At 36.3% G+C, this 20,339-nt stretch overlaps 1 long non-coding RNA gene and 1 pseudogene across 1 annotated transcript; both read left to right on the top strand.

The window, feature by feature from the left end:
- The first annotated feature begins 12,802 nt into the window (after positions 1 to 12,802).
- LOC120142570 lies at positions 12,803 to 13,624 on the top strand. Its single transcript, XR_005517864.1, has 3 exons — positions 12,803 to 13,233; positions 13,415 to 13,498; positions 13,581 to 13,624. It is a non-coding gene; the product is annotated as an uncharacterized LOC120142570 (long non-coding RNA).
- A 1,315-nt stretch (positions 13,625 to 14,939) lies between these two features.
- Positions 14,940 to 19,297, top strand: LOC120142554 (annotated as a pseudogene).
- Positions 19,298 to 20,339: the final 1,042 nt, after the last annotated feature.

Genomic DNA, 20,339 nt, shown 5'->3' with positions numbered 1-20,339 from the left:
TGGTGGTTAGGCTTTAAGCTTTTTATCCACCAGACCTAGGTTCAAATCTCATGGGTGGTATTCTTTGGGGTTTTAATCCATCCTTCCTTCTTAATTTAATAAAAAAATTCCATGTTCCCTGTACCAGTATTTGATTGGTTATAATTAATTAATTATAAAATAATTATTAATTAATTTAAAAAATGTTTGATGAAATGGCATCACACGTGGACATGCCATGTCAACATTTAGTTCAAGTGGATCTACCACGTCATCATGTAGCATGAGTTGGATAAGCCACATCAGCATATTCATCCATGTGTACGTGCTTGGTCAGCCGTAGGCGTTGACCGTGAATTGACTAACAATTTCTATCCACCGAGGAAAATATGTTTATCACCCAATACTTTACTCTCCTATCGCGGTTGTGGCAACAACTGGATCTATTAAAATCTGATGAATGGAGATGTGTGGATGATGCTTGATTATTTAAACAAATCGTGGAAAAGTGTCAGATATTCCAATTTTTGTCAGGGTTGTATCAGGATCTTAATGAAGTTTAGGAGGAATTTTAGGGCTTAAACCTCTTCATTCGATTTGGGAGGATTTTTCTAAAGTTAGACGAGAATAGAGTCGGTGCAACATTATGCTTCCTAATTCTGTGTCCATTGAAGGATCTTCTCTACTCACTCACTCTTAAAATAACCCTCGATCTAAGAAGGGGCGACCTTGGTGTGATTGTTGTAAGAAGGTTGGCCATGTGAGGGACACTTGTTGGAAACTACATGGAAAACCGAATGATGGAAAATATTCAAAGCAACATCAACAACGTAATGCTCAAGGTAATTGTGCCTTGTCCATGGATTACAGGGAAGTTCGTTTAGTACGAAACAAATAGAAAAATTCCAAAAGATCTTTGACCAACTACATCCTCCTTCTATACCGACATCTTCCTCTCCTGCAGGTAACATCTCCTTTGCTACTTTGGGTCACAAATCTGACACTCCTATTTGGATTATGGATTCTGGTGCAACTGATCATATGGCAGGTGATCTTTGACTCTTTCAATCCTTCAATGGGAACTCATCCATTTCTCAGATTCGAACAACAGATGGTTCCCTTTCACTTGTTGTCAGAAATGGGTTTGTTCGGATTAATCTAGACATTCTACTGTCACACGTTCTTTATGTTCCCAATCTTGTATGTAATCTTATTCCCATTAGCAAGTTATCTGCTGATTTAAATTATACCACGATATTTGACTATGATACGTGTGAATTTTAGGAATCGTGTTCGGGGAAGGTGATTGGAGTGCTAAGGTTTGTGGGGGCCTTTACCTCCTTCCGGTAACCTTACATGTCATATAACATATTCCTCCAAGTCTTGCATCACAAACCTCCTTGTTAGATACCAATGTTATGTTATTACATTTTCGCTTAGGACACCCAAGTTTCTTTTAGCTTGCAAATTTGTTCCCTCATTTATTTATCAATAAAAGTCCAAAACCCTTTTCTTATGATATTTGTCATCTTGCAAAACAAAAAAAAATTATCCACCTTAGTCATACAAATCATCCAAACCATTTGTAATGATTCACAGTAACATTTGGGGACCATCCTGAGTAGAAACTTTAAATCGATTCTGGTAGTTTATCTCTTTCATCGATGATCTCACTCGAACCACTTAGACATACCTCATGAAAGCTATGTCTGGGGCTATTGATACTTTAAATGGTTCCATAAGATGGTTGAAACTTAATTTTAGAGTTGTATCCAAATATTTCATTCTAACGATGACACTGAGTATTTTGCCAAATTGTTTAGTTCTTTCTTTTAGGAAAAAGGGAATATTCATATAATTGCATTTGATAGCTCTTCCTAACAAAGTGGGGTAGCTGAACGAAAAACTGGCATCTTCTTGAGGTCACTCGTTCTATTTTGTTCTCTACGGATGTTTCTCGTTCTTTTTGGGATGCTCTTTTAATCGCTACATACTTGATTAATCGACTACCCAACAAATCCTTGCGCTTTCAGTGTCCACGAAAGGTATTCCTTCAACATTTTCTCAATTTTAAACCCATGGCTTCCTTTTTACCACTTCGAGTCTTTGGTTGTACTATCTTTGCACATAATAATGTTCCTTCTCGATCCAAGTTAGATCCTCAAGCATTTCAATATGTGTTCTTTGGTTATTCTTCCACTCAAAAGGGTTTTCGATGTTATTTTCCTCAAACTAAGAATTTTTTTGTTACAATGGATGTCACCTTCTTTGAGAAAACTCATTTTTTCCATAAAACTGTAATTCAGGGGGAGTCGTATAGTGAATTTTAGTTACTTCAGCCATCTTATGTGAACCGACTAACGACATCGAATCAACCAAATTTGAACCAACTAGCCACACCACCAAACCAACTGTCCTTGGACCGAAAAACCACGCTCCTTTTTGATTAGCCAACATCACCGAACCCGACAAAACAAGAAAATTTACTAAGTTCGTCCTACCTAGACCGACCAACAGCACTAAACCAGTCCAATTTGCCTCAAATCGAACATACCAAATTGTTTTTTTACAAGAGAAGACAAAAACCAGTGCATGGGCTACCTCCAAACCTCGACCCGAGTTTCCCACACATCATGAATACTCTCATGAACCAGAACAAAGCCCGAATACCTTGGGAGATGAAGAAGCTAACTCGAGTCCCTCTAATGAATTAAATGCCTTGATTGATAATAATGATTTATCGATTGCTCAGAGGAAGAGAGTTAGGAGATGCACAAACCATACGATTCATAGATTTGTTGGATATGAAAAACTGATGCCTTGTTTCAATAATTTTACAACCAATGTAGACAACATTATCATTCCAAATAGGGTGGAAAAAGCATTGAAGGGCCCTAAGTGGAAAAAGGATGTAGAGGAAGAACTAATCGCACTAAAAAATAACTACACGTGGGTTATAGCTTATCTCTCGAAAGACAAGAAACCTGTCGGTTGTAGATGGGTGTTCACGGTGAAATACAAGGTGAATGATAGTATTGAACGATACAAGGCGAGACTAGTGGCGAAAGGGTTTACTCAGTCCCGGGGAGTTGATTATCAAGAAATGTTTTCTCCTGTAGCAAAATTGAACACTGTTATGGTGCTACTATCGTTGATAGTCAATGAGGACTAGGTGCTTCATCAACTAGACATGAAGAATGCCTTTTTAAATGGTAACTTAGAGGTGGAAGTGTATATGCGAATCCCACCAGGTGTGAAAGGTGGTATAGGAAAAGCGTGCCGATTACTAAAGTCTTTATATGAACTCAAACAATCTCCAAGAGTGTGGTTTTTACAGATTCACGAATGTAATTATTCAGGACAGATACAAGCAAAGTCAGTCGAATCATACCTTGTTTGTCAAAACAACTTTAAACAAGAAGGCTATGATGATAGTTTATGTAGATGATATCATCATAACTGGTGATGACTCTGTGGAGATAGAAAGATTGAAGAAGTTACTAGCAAGGGAATTTGGGACGAAAGACTTGATAAATTTGCGATATTTCTTAGGCATGAAGGTTGCAAGGTCGAAAGAAGGGATAATGTTCAATCAAAGAAATTACACTTTATATCTACTATCAGAGACAAGAATGATGAGATCCAAGCCAGCCGAAACGCCCATACATGCAAATCTTAAGTTAAGAAGAGAAGAATTGGGAAGTCCAGTAATGAAGAACAATACCAAAGGCTAGTAGGCAAACACATCTACTTATCACTTACCAGGCCTGATATAGTCTTTTTTGTCAGTATTGTGAGTCGATATGTGAACGATCCAAGAGAAGAACATTTGGAGACCGTGAACTGAATCCTGAGATACTTGAAAATGACATCGTACATGGATTGATTTTCAGGAAGAGTAAAGATAGAACGGTGAAAATCTTCTCTGATTCGAGTTGGGCAGGAGAATTAACTGATAGAAGATCTACAACCGGTTATTGTTCGTTTTTTGGGAAATCTTGTCACTTGGAGAAGTAAAAAGTGAGTTGTGGTCTCTAGAAGTAGTGCATAAGCATAGTATAAAGCAATGACACTCGGTATTTATGAGGGAATTTGGTTACAAAGACTGTTAACTGAGTTGGGTTTATGTAAAAACAAGTATCTTGACCTTCAAAGTGACAGTAAATCGACAATAAGTATTGCGAAGAATCCAGTTCATCATGGTCAAACGAAGCATGTGGAGATTGGTAGACATTTCATCTCGGAAAAGGTGAATGGTGGACTAGTAAGACTAAATTATGTTCCTACCTAGGGGTAAGCAAAATTCGACTCGACTCGAAAAATCGATTTATTTTTTCAATTTTGAATTATTCGAGTCAAGTTATTTGAGTTTAACTTGAGTTATCAATTTGGTTTTCGAGTTCGAGTTTAGTTGAAATTTTGAAATATCGAGTTACTCGAAAAATAAAAAATTTGACTAAGTATTTTTGACAGTTTTACAATTTAGTTTATGATTTCATTATTCTTTCACTTATTCCTTATTTTAAGTGCATTTTTGACCAAATTTTAACCACATGCTCCTAAAACATCATATAATACATATGTACTTTCAATTCCTCTTTTTCATAATATTTTTTTATTTTTCAATTTAGTCCCTCAATTTTCCATAATTTCCTTATTTCTTCAATTGAACTTTTATTTTAAGTCCGTTTTACCAAATTTTAACCACATGCTCATATACCACAATAAAATATCTATGTAACTTCAATTTCTACTTTTTTACTAAAAATGTACTCTATGTTTTTTTATTTAGTCACTTTACTTTGCATTTTATTCAATTTGGTATTTTTACTACAGTTGTTTGCAAATTCTTTCTTTCATCAATTCATTGACTCCTTTCTAGTCTCATCAATATTTTACCCTCAAAATACTTTCTTTGAAATATAATATTATGAATATATTTTATAATTTTAGATTTATTTATATATTACATTATATTATAATGTGAAAAGAATATATATATATATATATATATCTTATATGGTTAGAGAAAGTCAAAAAAATGAAACAAATCCTTGCCATAATACTATAAATAATTATAACAAAATTAGTATAGAAACTCGAATAACTCGACTCGACTCGTGAAAATTTCAAGTTAAGTTCAAGTTGTAAAATACAACTCATCAAATCGAATAACTCAAAATTTTTTTGACTCGACTTGACTCGATCGAATGCTCACCCTATTCCTACCAAAAACCAATGGACATATATCCTCACCAAGGCGCTTCCCAAAACCACATTTGATAAGATCGTATCCAAGCTGGGTCTTTTCAACATTTACTCCCCAGCTTGAGGGGGAGTGTGAGTTGTACGATTGTATAGGATTACCTAGTATTTTAAGTTAATTCTAATTCTAATCCTAACTATTAGCATGTTGTATTAGAATAAAATACTATAAGGTATTCTAGTTCTAGTAGGAAACTTACTCCATAAACTGTATATAAATAGACTTGTATTTCCCAGATTAATTATGCAATTGAGAAGAATTATCTCTTCCATATCTCTTGGGTTTCTCGGTTATCTACACTTCCATGCTAGGCTGATATAATGCCAAGTAAACTAAGACACTAAACTGCGAGTACCTTTGCATTTACCATGAATATGCATCTAATACTTTCACTCAGAATGCCTAAAGATTATAGCTCCTACTGTATGATTATGCAGCGTGGAATGGGTAATGCAATATTTAGCTGGATCCCTTATCAAGTTTCTTATTTTAAGACTTGAAAATTTGTTATATTTCAATTTTAAGTTGGCGTGCTATCCCTGGTCAATAATATGCCTGCAAATGGAATGTCTTTTTAAGGTGAAGACTTATCCCTTAACTTCATTCAGTTGCGTCCCAACCATTCTTGGGTATCAGCTTAATTATGTATTTCTATGCAAGGTTTTTAACCTTGAGGTTGTGGGATCGAGTCCCATGAAGGGCATTTCATAATTTGGAGGTCTCCTACGGAAGCTGCTCTCAACCTAGTGTTGGGGGCAGCCTACTATCTTACCTCCCCTACCCCATTACATATGGGAACAAGGGACAGCCATTTTTATGCAAACTAATGTTTCAAAAGATAGCTTTTAATTTTTCTTGCTAAATAGAACTTTCTTCTCCTCTCTTGGATAGGCTGCTCGTGCCTTGGCCCTTGGCTAATTTGGCTGCTCATGGGGATAGCAACAGCAATAATGCTGCTATCGGACAAGAGGAAGGTGCGCTGGAAGCCCTGATGCAACTTACCTATTCTCAAAATGAAGGTGTTAGGTAATCTACTTTGCTTCATTTCGCCTGCGGCAATCCTAACCGCTTCTGAGTGAAACTCAAGTAAATGTCAATGCATCTTGCATGTTTTAAACATTTATTACTGTCGACTATGACACTTGGAATTTTACCTTAAATGTTCATGTAAGTAATTGCATGTACTAAGCTATGCTCGACTCATAAATCCATCTTTCCAAATGCCATTTCATTTATTCATACCTACTCACAGCAGCAGGCAGGAAGCTGCTGGTGCTTTGTGGAATTTCATTTGATGACAAAAATCGAGAAGCAATTGCGGCAGCTGGTGGTGTTGAGACACTGGTATGATGAATTGCATGTCAAAACTTTGATCATTTCATATTTGCAAATTTCAAGTAAACTATTATTCTATTTTGTTTTACACATGATGCATCAATTATTAAATTATCTCAAGTATTCCGTTGCCTGTTAAAAGCTATTAAATGGTTTTGACCATGCAAATTTCTAGTTTGCAGTTAATTACTTTTATTCTAACAATATGAATGTGACAAGATTGTCAATTTGCCTTTCTTTTCTCCTCTTTATATTTTCTTATGAATTATTGTAGAATTCATGACTTGAATCAATTAAAATAGACTCAATATGCATGATTTTAAACATAAAATAAGGTAATAATTAATATGCAAAGCAGCAGTTCAAGAGACTCATATTATGATAATCGTTCTTTTCTTTATAATGGATGTGGCAGCATTGCTGCATTATCTATGGCGATACTAGGTAATTTTGTTTGATATTGAGAAGCTTCATAGGCGTGTCTGATGATAAAAAATGGAAGGAAATGAAGGTGCTAAAGATAATTTTGTTTTATATCGAGAAGCTTTTAGGTTAATGTTCTCTGCCTTGATGATTCTATTAGCAACACCATCTATAAAAACTCCAAATATTAATAAAATTTATGATTCCACTTCTTGAACTGATAACCCTCACCTAGGTTGTGGTTTTGCACAAATATATTTATTTTTCGGCTATCAGCTCTTGCAGGTTGTTGAAACTTTTATTTTGGCTAATTTGAGGAAACTTCTTGACCGTAATTGTTTAATGTTTCAACTTACGTGATAATATTTGCTGAACAAGTTCTTAGGTGAAAGTTCCCCATTGCTTTGGTGATGTATACTTGTAAAAAGATCTTTTCTTGTAAACCAAATGCGAGTAACCTAGACCTTGTTCATGCTATTTAGTTTAGAGTTTGAGGGATTTACTACATGTGTGAAACCTTAAAACTCTAGACGTAATTCATCTTCAGAGTTCCGTGTCTTGACAAAATGTTTGATCTACGATTATTTAGGCCTCAGTTTATGTCAAACTGAAAGAAGCAATCTCTTTTCTTTTTGATTTATTTTTTTGGTTATAGATAGCCTTTTCATTATACATTATAGAAGTAATCTCTTGAAGGATGTATCTTAGCAATTTATGATTCTAATTGCTGTATTTTCTGTTAATGCAGCATTGCTATCGGAAGCATTAACTGTGGTTTTATGAATATTCTCTATGTTACTGTTAGTGCAATTGCTTTTGGCCCTGATTACCGAGAATTTAAAGTTGATGTAAATTGACAGGTTAGATTAATGTTAGGCTTTGGCCAATAAGGGGTATTTAGAGAATTAACTTCAGTGTTTATCATTAAGAGTTTGGCCAATAAGGAGTATTTGTACAATACCAAGGATTATGGACCCTATAAATATGTAATGTCCTATGACTATTTTTCTCAAACAATCAAATATACAAAAAGCCTTTTGACAATTGTTTGGACGTTGGTCCCCTCGAAATGATCAAATTTTACTTTTTCTTGTTAGTTTTCCGAATTCCCTTTCGATAGAACCCTAGGCTCTTATCAATATTCTAACCATAAACTAAGGTTTAGTATATGATTGGTTTTCAGGATGTCCACGAGACTGCTGCTGGAGCACTCTGGAATTCAGCCTTTTATCGTGAAAATGCTCTCCATATAGTACAAGATGGTGGAGTTAAACCTCTCATTCATCTATGCTCTTCATCAATATAAACAATGGCTCGTTTTATGGCTGCATTAGCCTTAGTTTACATATTCGATGGAAGGTATGCCAAACTACTTTTGGCTAGTTGGCAATTTGGATTCCTAGTTTCAATGATTGGGAGCCTCAAATATATAGATAAAAAGATCCTATTTTCTGAAAGTTCTCATGGATGGACAACCAGACAGCGTCTAAAATAAAGCAAAAATAATATTTAAGCTTTGGTAAAAAGTGGTATTGACTGGTAGGAGAATGCTTCAAAAATTTACTTTTGAGATCTTATTTTTGGCTTAACTATTTACAGGATAGACGCATCTGGAAGTTCAAAGACTCTGAACATGGATGGGGTTGGGAGGATCGCCTTAAAGCATGTTGAAGGCTTTGTAAACTCATTCTACGATCCACAATCCTTTCATACTGCAGCTTCATCATTGGTCCCCACTGCTTTGGCACAGATAGATAGAAGAAGCCATAAGAATACAAGAAGCAGGACATCTAAGATGCAGGTTTTAATGTTTTGGCCTTAGCATTTGGCATTCAACTGGTAAATTTGAATGAGTTTATGGTAGTAAATTACATAGTGTATTAATCTATTTACTACCATATAGTAAATTACTTATTGTAGACAACATGATATTTACATGCACTGGTCACTACCCATGGACTCTGTCATCACATTCATCTCTCCCTTATTTTCTTTCTCTCAGTAGTCAACTAGATCCAACCCCATAGGAAGAGCAGTGGATCTCACTAGGAAATTGCTGAAGGGAGGCTAGCCTATGGACTTTATAAATTACCCTAAGATGTTAGACTTTGCTGATGTGAGACTTATGTTGCCCATTGTGCATTCTTGAAACACCAATATTTGTACCAGTAACTAATAAGAGCAAACTGGCCTTTGTTGTAAAAGTTAATGCTTGCACTTGATTAGTAAGTGACTCAAACACCATTCCGGCCTTTCTGTAGGTGAGATCAACTGTTTTGAACGTTGTTCTGTCATTTTTGTATGAAATTCAGTATGTCTACTCAGAACATTTTGTAGGAAATGCCTTCACAAGTCTGTTTGTAGGAAATCAAATCAGGCTTTAAATTATTGGCTTGAGAAGACAAATTAATGGGTAAAAAGTATATGACGATGAAAATGCTGCCAATCTTACACCAAGGTTGTATTGATCCTCCTCAATGGCATGCTGCAGTATGCCTGCAAATACCAAAGAACACTTTGAGGAGTTCCTGCCTATTTTGTTTTGATTTGGGTGTTAGGGTCGGATACAGATATGTAACCGACATAGGTATATCCTTTTTTTTCCCAGTTTTTCCATGTATGTGGAGATTTCTTGAAGGGTCATATCCCCTACTGATGTCCAAATATATGTCAGAAAAGGGTGTTGGACACTATACTTCAAAAACAAAAGCAAGATAAGTTCCAGTAATATTTAGCTTTAGGCAGTGAATTTACGGTTCAATTGTTGAAGCTTTGTAAATTTTAGCATCCATTTCCACATGCATCTTTATAAGTACAAGATTTTCCATTTGCATAAAAAGTTTGTTAGGTGCTATGTTATATGTTTTCTGCAAGATAGTTACTTTACTTACCTCCCCTATCTCTGGAAACAAAATTTTCACAAGTTTCATGTTCATAGCTTACCTTCTTGATTCATCTGTGTATTCTAAAAATGTTCTGTTTATTTATTTATTTATTTTACGTATAACTCCAGTGGAGCCGAGATTGACAGATTTCTCAGAATGTTAAGGTACCCTTCTTCTATACTAAAGTCTGTTCTGCATTTTCTTTTGCAGGAAAGTACCTATTCTCTTTATCTTATCATTTGCTCTTTTGCAGGAAATACCTAGCCTCTAAAATGCAGGTGCACCTAGAGTCTACGTGGTGTCGCTGCTGCATCACAACCCCTATTCAGGCCAAAATATATGCAAAAATCGTGCTTCGGAACCTTGAGCGCCCCATGAACTCTCAAGTTAGTTGTGAGGATCGTTTCTTCTTAAACTCTCCCATGGTGATTGTCAATCCTCGTAAAAGCACAATATACTTTGAATTGAAGCAGGCTCTCTCGTTGTCTTTCCTAAACAACCGCTCCCTTTTGGCTCAAAGTGTAGACACTTGCCTTGTCTGGCTCGTGGATTACTTGTGGTAAGGAAATGAAAGAGGGTATGCTGTTCTGAAGATCATTAAACTCATGTTTGTGAGGAATCAAACGTTGATAGTAATGATGCTACTGTTATTCATAAACTTACATAGTAATCTACAATTTTGATGTGACAGTTCACGATACTGTTGTGGTAATACCTCGATACGATGATGTGATAAATAAATTTAATTGATTATTAAAAAGTTTGAAGACTTATTTCATTTAAAAAAATTAGATTAAAAATATAAAAGATAAAAGTTTTAAGATACTCAATACATTAAATATAAAAATACTACAAAATAAATTATTAAAAAAATTAATTTAAGGACTACATTGAGATTAAAAAGATTTAGGGACCATGTTGATTTTTATCAAAGTTGAGGTTTCAAATATCATTAAATCAAAAAATTATTTTTAGAATGATTTAAACTTGTAAGTTAAGTAAAAAATCTAAATATCATGTTTCCTTATTTTCAAATTTCCAAAACAATTTTAATGAAAATACTGAAAATATTTTTTTATGTTTTCATATTTCACTTATTTTTTTATTTTCCAAATCATTTTCTAATTTTACAACCAAACATTTTTTTTCAATGTTTTCTATTTTCTAAGAAAATGAAAATAGCCAATATTTTATAAAACCAAACGGACTCGTTTTCTACTTTTAATTAACATAAAATAAAATATGTTTATTACTTTCAATCAAATTAGATTTCCTACTTTCTCTATTTTTTTAAAATTTTACATCTTTATTAGTATGAGTTAGATCAAATTCAGGATGAATCTAGAGCGCACATCGCACCGAACACCACTAATATGACACACCAATGCACACCACTAATTAAATTATTCTTATAAAATAAATATGAAAAAATATAATGACCTTTATTATTATTTAATTTAAATTTTAGTAGGAATATAATTAAATTATATTTTTTATAATTATTTTAGAAAATTTTATTTATTTAGGATTGGAGCACTTAACTTATTTAAGTTTGCAAAATCTTTCTAGTAGTAACCATAAAAAACAATCGTTGACAACTCTATTTATCGCAAAAAAATTGTGTCCTTTGACATACATTGTAGCCGCCAAGAGGAAACTGGGATAAATAGGAAGGGATAGATTGATTGTGCATGCTTTACGGATGGTGTAACACACCGAAAAATCCACAATTTAAAACCCTAGTAATTAGGGCTGACCAACGAAACTGAGAAAAATGAAAAACCGACACGAACCGAGTAAAACGGTTCGATTCAATTCGGGTTTAACTATAAACGATTCGGTTTCGGGTTGATTTAAAGAATCAATTCTATTGATTCGGTTTGGGTTTTTTCATATGAAACACATTTGACGGGCATTGAACCGAATATCCGGTTACCCACTTCCCATAAGCCCAATTAAAGTTAACACAATGTAGAAAACCCTAACATTCTTCACTCTTCAGCACAACCGTTCTCTTCTCCACTCTCCACTCTCCACTACGGCACTACCCAAGCGCAGGCACTTATCACAGCGCAGGCGCAGCCACCGGTACTATCACGCCATAGTCCGACTGCCAACCATCGGGTATGTCTCTCTTCTCCGTTGGACTGTCTTTTATTTCTTCTTTGTTTTTCCATTTCTGCCGATAGAAATCCTGAAACTTTATTGAAAATGAAGCTTCTGCATGCTCTCTTCTTTCAGTTCTCTTCACCGTTTGTATGTTATATGAAAACTACTTTCTTATCATCAGAGTAGAGTTTGGAAATGTATAAAATGAATAAATCATAGTTCAAATGGCCATCTTTATATGCTTTGCATTTTCGAAAGTTGTACTGAAACTCATTTACTTGATCGCCTTGCCTTGAATCATTATTTGTGGACTAAGTTGCAGCTTTCGAGTTCCTGTTTCTGTCTTGGAATCTTATAGTTCATATATAGTCCATGCATTATGGTGTTTACCATTAACATTGGTCATGAATAGTTGGGAGTTGGGAGGTGGAGTAGGTTAAATATCAGTTCAAGTAAGCAGAGTATACGTGTTTTCAGTTTATGAAAAACCGTTTTACCGAACCGAACCGAAAAAATCGGTTTCACATAATTCAGTTTTTTAACCATTCGATTTTGATTTCGGTTTCGGTTTAAATTTTGGAAAACCGTTTATTTCGGTTCGGTTCAATTTTTAGTAAAAAACCGAACCGAACCGAATACACTTCTACTAGTAATTGAGAAATTTGACCTAAAATTCCTAAATTGAAATCAGTGATCAAACTGTAAATTGGTAAAGATTGAAGCCGTAGTTGCAAAACCCTAGAAAAAATTATGACTTGCCTTCAAATTAGAGCAATTTTATTTGATATCAAACTCTCCCCTTCCCCGTTTATAACTCTGCGCAGCCCTCCCCTTTTATTTTTAAAACCCTAGCAGCAATCTCATCTCCCTTTAAGTCATCGCCGCTCACTCCTCCATTTCCCTTCACGCCATCTGACCGGTCAGGTAAGCTTGTCGACCGTCTCCTTTAACTTCGTTCCAGCTGCTGTCGACCCGAAGTCGCGTTCGCTCGAAACCAGCGAGCTTTGCTCGCGAATGCACCGTCGTCGCGGCCTGCTTTGACCGTCCGTGGCCATGGTGTGGCCGGAAGTGACGTGGGGAAAATCTATCTGGTCGGAAATTCACTGGGCAGACCCTCGTCAGCCTTATTTTCTTTATATACTTTCGCCGTTTGGTAGCTAAATGGCCTTAGTGGCCAGCCGTTTAAGGCCACGGCGAGCGTGGCCGTGAGTTCGCCGTCCCTTGGGGCTGCTGTTGGTACACCCTCGTCGTCGGCATTCCCACTTTTTTTATACTGCAGCATCCGTAATCGAGCGAAACTCCACTGTCGGTTCACCGATTCGAACAAGAAAAAAATATTTCCGTCACCGTAAAAGTTATTATTTAAGTTCTGAAATTCGTCATTGGAATATGAAATTATGCATTGTGATTTTTGCAGGAAGTTTTGATCCGGGAATCGAGTTACCGCCTTCGTCACCGTTACCTGCTAACATCGAACCGACTCGAGCTGCTTGAGTTACCTGTGAGTGTGAATTTATTATTTTAGTTTGTTAGCCTTATTGGGAAGTTTAAAATAATTTATTAATTGTTAAATATTGTTGTAGGCACTGATTCGGATCGACCGGCCGACCGAGGAAAGTGTTATCACGTCCTTAGCTATTTGTCGAGGTGTGTCTCTATCGGTGCTACATATGTTTGATTTGTTTGTCTGTTTACTTGGTTGTTTGATAATGACTTGAAAATATGTTTAAATATGGAATTAGTTGTGTTTATTATGATTAAGAAAGAATAAGTTATGTGATGCAAGATGTAATGTCGGAAATGTGGATTATGTGATGTGCGTGCAAATATGTGATTGCATGAAAATAATGGAAAACTGATTATATGCTTTGGAAACTAATCATGTGATACCTCTTAATCGAATCGGACTTCGAATTTTACGTCATTTTGCATGTCATGTTGGGATGTATTCTGATAGGGGATTCTCAATGCATTAACTCGATGGGGTCAATGTTACCTATTTTCGGATTCAATGTTAAGCTTTTAACGGAGGGGTACTAAAATGAAACAAAAATCAAACTTTTAGGTATGATTTTGAAACTGAATTGAAAGTTTAGATACTAAAACCAACCAAAACTAATAGTTTAGGTACTAAATCCGTAGTTTATCCTAAAATTATATATAGTCCCTTTTTTCTAATTTTCTTTAAAAACCTATTGTCTCGTCTTTTTCTCTTCTGACCCAAACCCTAAGGTAAATTTTTTAAACCTATTCACTCGTCGTCTTCTCTTCTCTTCTAACCCAAGCTTAACTTGAATATTGATTTCTACTTTGGGTCATAAGATTTTGATTTATATTCAATATGCATCTAAATGCTCTGCTATATTTGATTTTCTGTTTTCGGTCCTACTGGTTTACTTTGTCGAGGACTGTGTATTTAAAGCTCTCGATTTATCTATTTTTCTATTACACTGCTATTTGAGACCGTTATTGAAGGTATGCTTATATGTAATTCTTATGATGGATTAAGAAGATATTGAGGGCATGTTTGTTATGATGGGTGCATGTCAAGATTAAGAAAATATTGAGGATATTTCATTAGTCATTTAAATCGTAATTACCTTTGGAAATAGTAGTGAATCTTCGGTTGATAAATGAGTTGGAAAAAGAGCTCAAGGTATTAGGTGAAGACCATTGGGGATATTTGATTTCTGCCTCTGTTTGTGCATTGCTCTGCTATATTTGATTTTCTGTTTTTTGATGATTATGTTTGTTACTCTGTCTCCCTTTGTTTATTTTGCTTTTTTGAGAAGATATAATTATTTTGAGAAGATATATATTATTTTGAAAAGCTATAGGTTTAGTTATTTTTGGTTTAGGGATTAGGCCTTTGGGTTTGGGAGAATTAAAAAAAATCATTTTAACGTTCCATATTTCCCTTTTCCTTCTTCTCCACCAGCTGTTTGGCGTTTAATTTGGATTCAATTGAAGAGGGGATATGGGTAAAGTGAAAGGGAAGCATAGGTTAGATATCTACTATAAGTTAGCCAAAGAACACAGCTACCGTTCCAGAGCATGTACAACTGGATGACAATTTCAGATTTCTAAAATCAACGCATGTTGTCCTCGACCTTTGTGCTGCCCCCGGTGGTTGGATGCAAGTGGCCGTGCAGCATACACCCATCGACAGCCTTGTACTCGGTCTTGATCTTGTTCCCATTGCTCCTATACGAGGTGTCATCGCTCTTCAACAAGACATAACCAAATCCGATTGCAAGTCCAAGGTTAAACGAGTCATGGAAGAGCACAGGGTTATGGCTTTTGATGTCGTTTTGCATGATGGATCCCCTAATATTGGTGGTGCTTGGGCTCAAGAAAAAATGAGCCAAAATACTTTGGTTATTGATTCTGTTAAGCTGGCTACCCAGTTTTTGGCCCCTAAAGGCACCTTTGTCACTAAGGTTTTTAGGTCCCAAGATTACAGTTCCGTTCTATATTGTCTCAAGCAGGTGATAAACAAAACCATAAGATATATCTCTCTGTGAAGTTTTGTTTTTTCCTTTGACACGCGTGTTTGGTTTGGTCTGCAGCTGTTTGAGGAGGTTAAAGTTTGGAAACCACATGCTAGTCGCCCAGAATCAGCTGAGACTTATGTTTTGGGGCTAAGGTATAAAGCCCCGGCAAAGATTGATCCACGCCTTCTTGATTTCAAACATCTGTTTCAGGGATCGATAGAACCACAAAAGAAGGTTTTTAATTTCATTTTAGGTTTCAAAATCTCTTAACTGACTACTTTTGTTCTCCTATTGATTGCATCTCTGCTCAGTATTGTTCTTTCTGCCACATACTTGATGTAGGTGATTGATGTACTTAGGGTAACAAAACAGAAGAGACACCATGATGGGTAAGCTTTCCCTTTATCAGACAGCAATGTTACTGCTTTGTTGATAATGATTGAACATTTTTATTGAATTGATTCCTCTGCTATCTGGTTTTAAGGTTTATGTTATACTTTGTTTCTAAGTACATGCCAATTTCAGTTATGAAGACGGGGAGACAATCTCAAAGAAGATATCTACTGCTGCTGATTTCATTTGGTCTGATTCTCCTCTCGAAATCCCAGGTTCAGTTACTACCATAACCTTTGGGGATCCAGCTTCATTGCCTATTAAGGATCACAGTTCTACGTCTTTTACAGTATTGCTAATCATTACCGTCGTTAATACTTGTCATTACTTACTTTGTTGCTGTATTGACAGGTCAAAGCTCTTTGTGATGATTTGCGAGTTCTACGAAAGCAGGAATTCAAGCATCTTTTGAAGTAAGAAACATAATCCTTTTCAGATTTTCCCTTTTGAGTTTTCTAGTCTAAACAATTTGTGGTAATATGAAAATATGTGAAAGTTAAGCTATAATCAGTGCACTGGGTCCTTGATCTTTTGAGAGGAGCTTGATTTGAATTCCTATTGTTCATCAGATGAAAATATGTTAGATTTATGTGCATGAATGTGATGTGTATTGATTACCTTGATTTAGGTGGCGGATGCAATTGAGAAAAGCTGTCTCCTTCAGAAAAGGCTACTCCTCCAACTCCTACCACTGCTAAAGATGATGATAAAGGGGATGAGGAGAACGAAGATGATAAATTACTCAATGAGATGGAGGAACATATGCCATGGAGCGTAAGAAGAAAAGAGAAAAGAAGCTTCTTGCAAAAAGACGAGCAAAGGTTTATTACCGTATTAAGAAAAATCTGATCCCTATGTTTATGTCTTAGTGCATGTTACCATGCAACAAATCATGAATGGAACGAATTTTGTGATTGTACCAATGATTATGTATCTACAATATAGTGATTAAATGATGCCTGGAGCCTGGTAATCTTTTTAAAAGAATTACGCTTCCATCTTTTCGGGGTGATAGATATTTATGCTGTTCCACTTTGTTGTAGGATGTTTCGACGCACACTCGTTTATTTGCTGATTTGGTACCTTCTTATTTTGCAGGACAAATCACGGAAGGCAACAGGAATGCAAATAGATGCCTTGGAAAATAGTTACGTTGATCATGAGTTGTTCTCTCTTTCTTCCATTAAGGTTTGTTTTACCAAGGCTGCGAACTGGATAACTCCAATAATGTTTGTAACTAGTAAAAATACAATTGATTACTGCAAGTATAAAAGACCAAAACTGACACTCATCACAAGGCTGCAGTTATGTCATTTGAACCAGGGGCATAGTTGATGTTTAACCTTATTGATTATTAATATACTGTTTCTGAACTGAGACAAGTTTTATTCTTAACATCGTTTCGGTTTACTTACACTTTGTTAATGGAAACAATGCTCTGGCATGCGTTACTGTGCAATACTAAACTGTTGCTTACAGTTGTGGTTCTTTGATATTTCCTGAAAAGTTACTTAGGTTGTCTTTTAAGCTTTATACTTTGGTAGAAACATTCATTGATGTCAGTCAATTACCATCTTTAGGGTAAGAAAGATCTTGCGGCAGTTGATTCCACCGAGTATGATGGTGGCAACGTTGATCTGAGGGGTAGCGAAGATGAACAAAACCGAGAAGAAAGCACCGAGGATGAGTCATCCAGTGATATCGATTCTGATGAAGAACGCAGAAGGTTAGTATCTGCTTCTCATGACTGATATATATATATATATATATATATATATATATATATATATATATATATATATAATTTCTAACATTCTCTGTTTGTTAACCTTGTAATTTTAATGCTAGATATGATGAAAAAATAGAAGAGATCCTTGATCACGCGTATGAAGAGTATGTGTCGAAAAAGGATGGAAGTACGAAGCAGAGGAAGCGTGCAAAAGAAGCCTATGACAAGTTAGAGGTATGAAGCTCTTAAAGTGTGTATTAGAATTTAGAACTAAAAAATTTGATCTTTTGTAGAAACTTTAACTAATAAGTGTTAACAGACTCCTCTTTTCTGCATCAAGTACTACTTCCCTATGCTTCTCTTTTGTTAATAGAAATCCTGTTTTCGCGGTGCTAGTGTCATTCCCTTATTTATTTATGCTTTTAATAGATAATGACGAATAGTTGTTAATAAAAGCTGAATATTGTTTATTGAATTTCCGTTCATGGCTGTTCAGGGTGGTGATGGTGATATTATTTTTTCTGATCATGTTTCGGATATGGAAGAGGCTGATCCTGAAGCAAATCCTCTTATGATACTGCTAGATGACGGTGAAGGACCAACTCAGGAGGAGATTACAGACAGGTGGTTCGGTCAGGATATTTTTGCTGAAGCCGTAGAGCAAGGGGATTTAGGGAAGTATGACAATGATGATGAAATGGAGACCGATAAACGACAGGAAAGGGCAGCTATTCTAGAGAGGTCCAAAGTAAAGAAAAAACAGGATGAAAAACTCAATATTCCGAACAAGGCCGAGGAAAAGAAAGCAAACGATGCTGCAGGCCCCAAAAGCACCAAACTCCAGGCTTCCAATGCACAGGATGATTTTGAGATTGTCCTGGCCCCAGCTACTGATTCCAGTGATGACTCGTCCTCAGATGACTCGGAAGATGATGATGTTGAGACGAAAGCTGAGGTATTAGCTTGTGCTAAGAAGATGCTCAGGAAAATGCAAAGGGATCAAATTCTCGACGATGCGTACGGTAAATATATGTTTCATGATGATGGTCTACCCAAGTGGTTCTTAGATGAGGAAAAGAGGCATTGTCAACCAATTAAGCCTGTTACAAAGGAAGAAATTGCTGCAATACGAGCACAATTCAAAGAGATAAATGCTCGACCGGTTAAGAAAGTTGCAGAGGCAAAGGCTCGAAAGAAGCGGATTGCAATGAAAAAGCTAGACAAGGTCCGCCAGAAAGCAAACAGCATATCAGACCAAGCCGACATCTCCGAGCGGTCAAAAGGGAAGCAAATCGAACAACTTTACAAGAAGGCTACGCCCAAAAAGCCCCAGAAGGAATAGGTGGTCGCGAGGAAAGGGGTTCAAGTTATGGCCGGCAAGGGGAAAGTCCTTGTTGATCGTCGGATGAAAAAGGATGCCCGGGCACGGGGAACTGGAAAACCAGGAAAAGGTGGTTCGAAGAAGGGAAAGAACGGAAGAGCGCGGAAAGGTAAAGGATCTGTCAAGGCTTCAGGGGGCAAGGGAAACAAAGGAGCGCGCATGCATGACTGAAGCAACTTAAGTTTTGAAAGGCACAATTTTGGATGAAATTAAACAATTTATACAAATGTTAGGACTGTTTTGTTTCTTTTGTTACAGTTGATTCATTAAAATTAAGTACAATGGCCGAGTGTTGTGGAATCAAATACTTTCATAGTAGCTTAAAGAGCTCCAATACTTTATTAAATTGTACCGAACATTACTTTATTAAATTGTACCTTACATAGATGTTCGATAGATGCTCGGTAATCAAATGAATCTCGATTATATTCGAAGTTAACTTGGGATGGATGCTCGGTAGTCAAATGAATCTCGACTATATTCTATGTTAACTCGAGTTAAACACTTAAGTAGGGGGATAGAGTTTCACACTAAGGTGTTTAAATGCTCACTAACAGAAGTGAATTTCAAGTGTGGATAGAGCTGTTCCCATCAACGCTGAATATATGAAAGTCATCTCCATATTCTCCGGATATGAACTCTCTGCAAATTCCAAAATCGACAACTTTAGTACACTTCCAAACAAGAACCAATCTACCACTAAAACGAATCCAAGTAAAAGCTATAACAAGTAATAGTTCTCGATAATCTTTTACGATAATGGTGCATTACGCGTACCTTTGATTCTCCGAAGAATCTCCCCTTCTTGTACATAAATCTTCTCGAGTTTTTTTACCCATTTTATCCTCCCACATTGCTAACAGCTGATTCATGGAGCATGCATTCCCCGGGGGTCTCAGATACAAACTCTAGTGTTCGAGGATCGTCTATGGCACTGATGGTGCATGCTGCAACGTAGACATCCTTTACAACTTTATCCTTGACAGAATTCGCCAAAGACTCGATGGATGGTCTGCAAAAACTCTTTCTTTCTCCGGACGGGTCACTCTTGCAAAATCAGTTCTTTGTATTCCCTCCTTCATTATGCAAGCTGGCAAATTGCCGACATCTCTCTATAATGAGATCGAGCGAATGGTCAGGCGCTTTATTTGGGGCTCCCCCTCCTCGACTAATCCCATCCCTCTAGTTAAATGGGAAGACCTCTGTCAACCTCTCCATACAGGCGGTCTGGGCCTTCGTCGAATAAATTTTCAGAACATTGCTCTCCTCGTCAAAATTTGCAATGATCTCATTCTCTCCCCCTCGGTTTTCTAGATCTTCCTCATGCGAGAGAAATATAAGATCA

The sequence above is a fragment of the Hibiscus syriacus genome, unplaced genomic scaffold (assembly GCF_006381635.1).
Source record: "Hibiscus syriacus cultivar Baekdansim isolate YM2019G1 unplaced genomic scaffold, ASM638163v2 tig00002237_pilon, whole genome shotgun sequence".
Classification (NCBI taxonomy): Eukaryota; Viridiplantae; Streptophyta; class Magnoliopsida; order Malvales; family Malvaceae; genus Hibiscus; species Hibiscus syriacus.
This window is presented reverse-complemented; position numbering and strand designations above follow the sequence as displayed.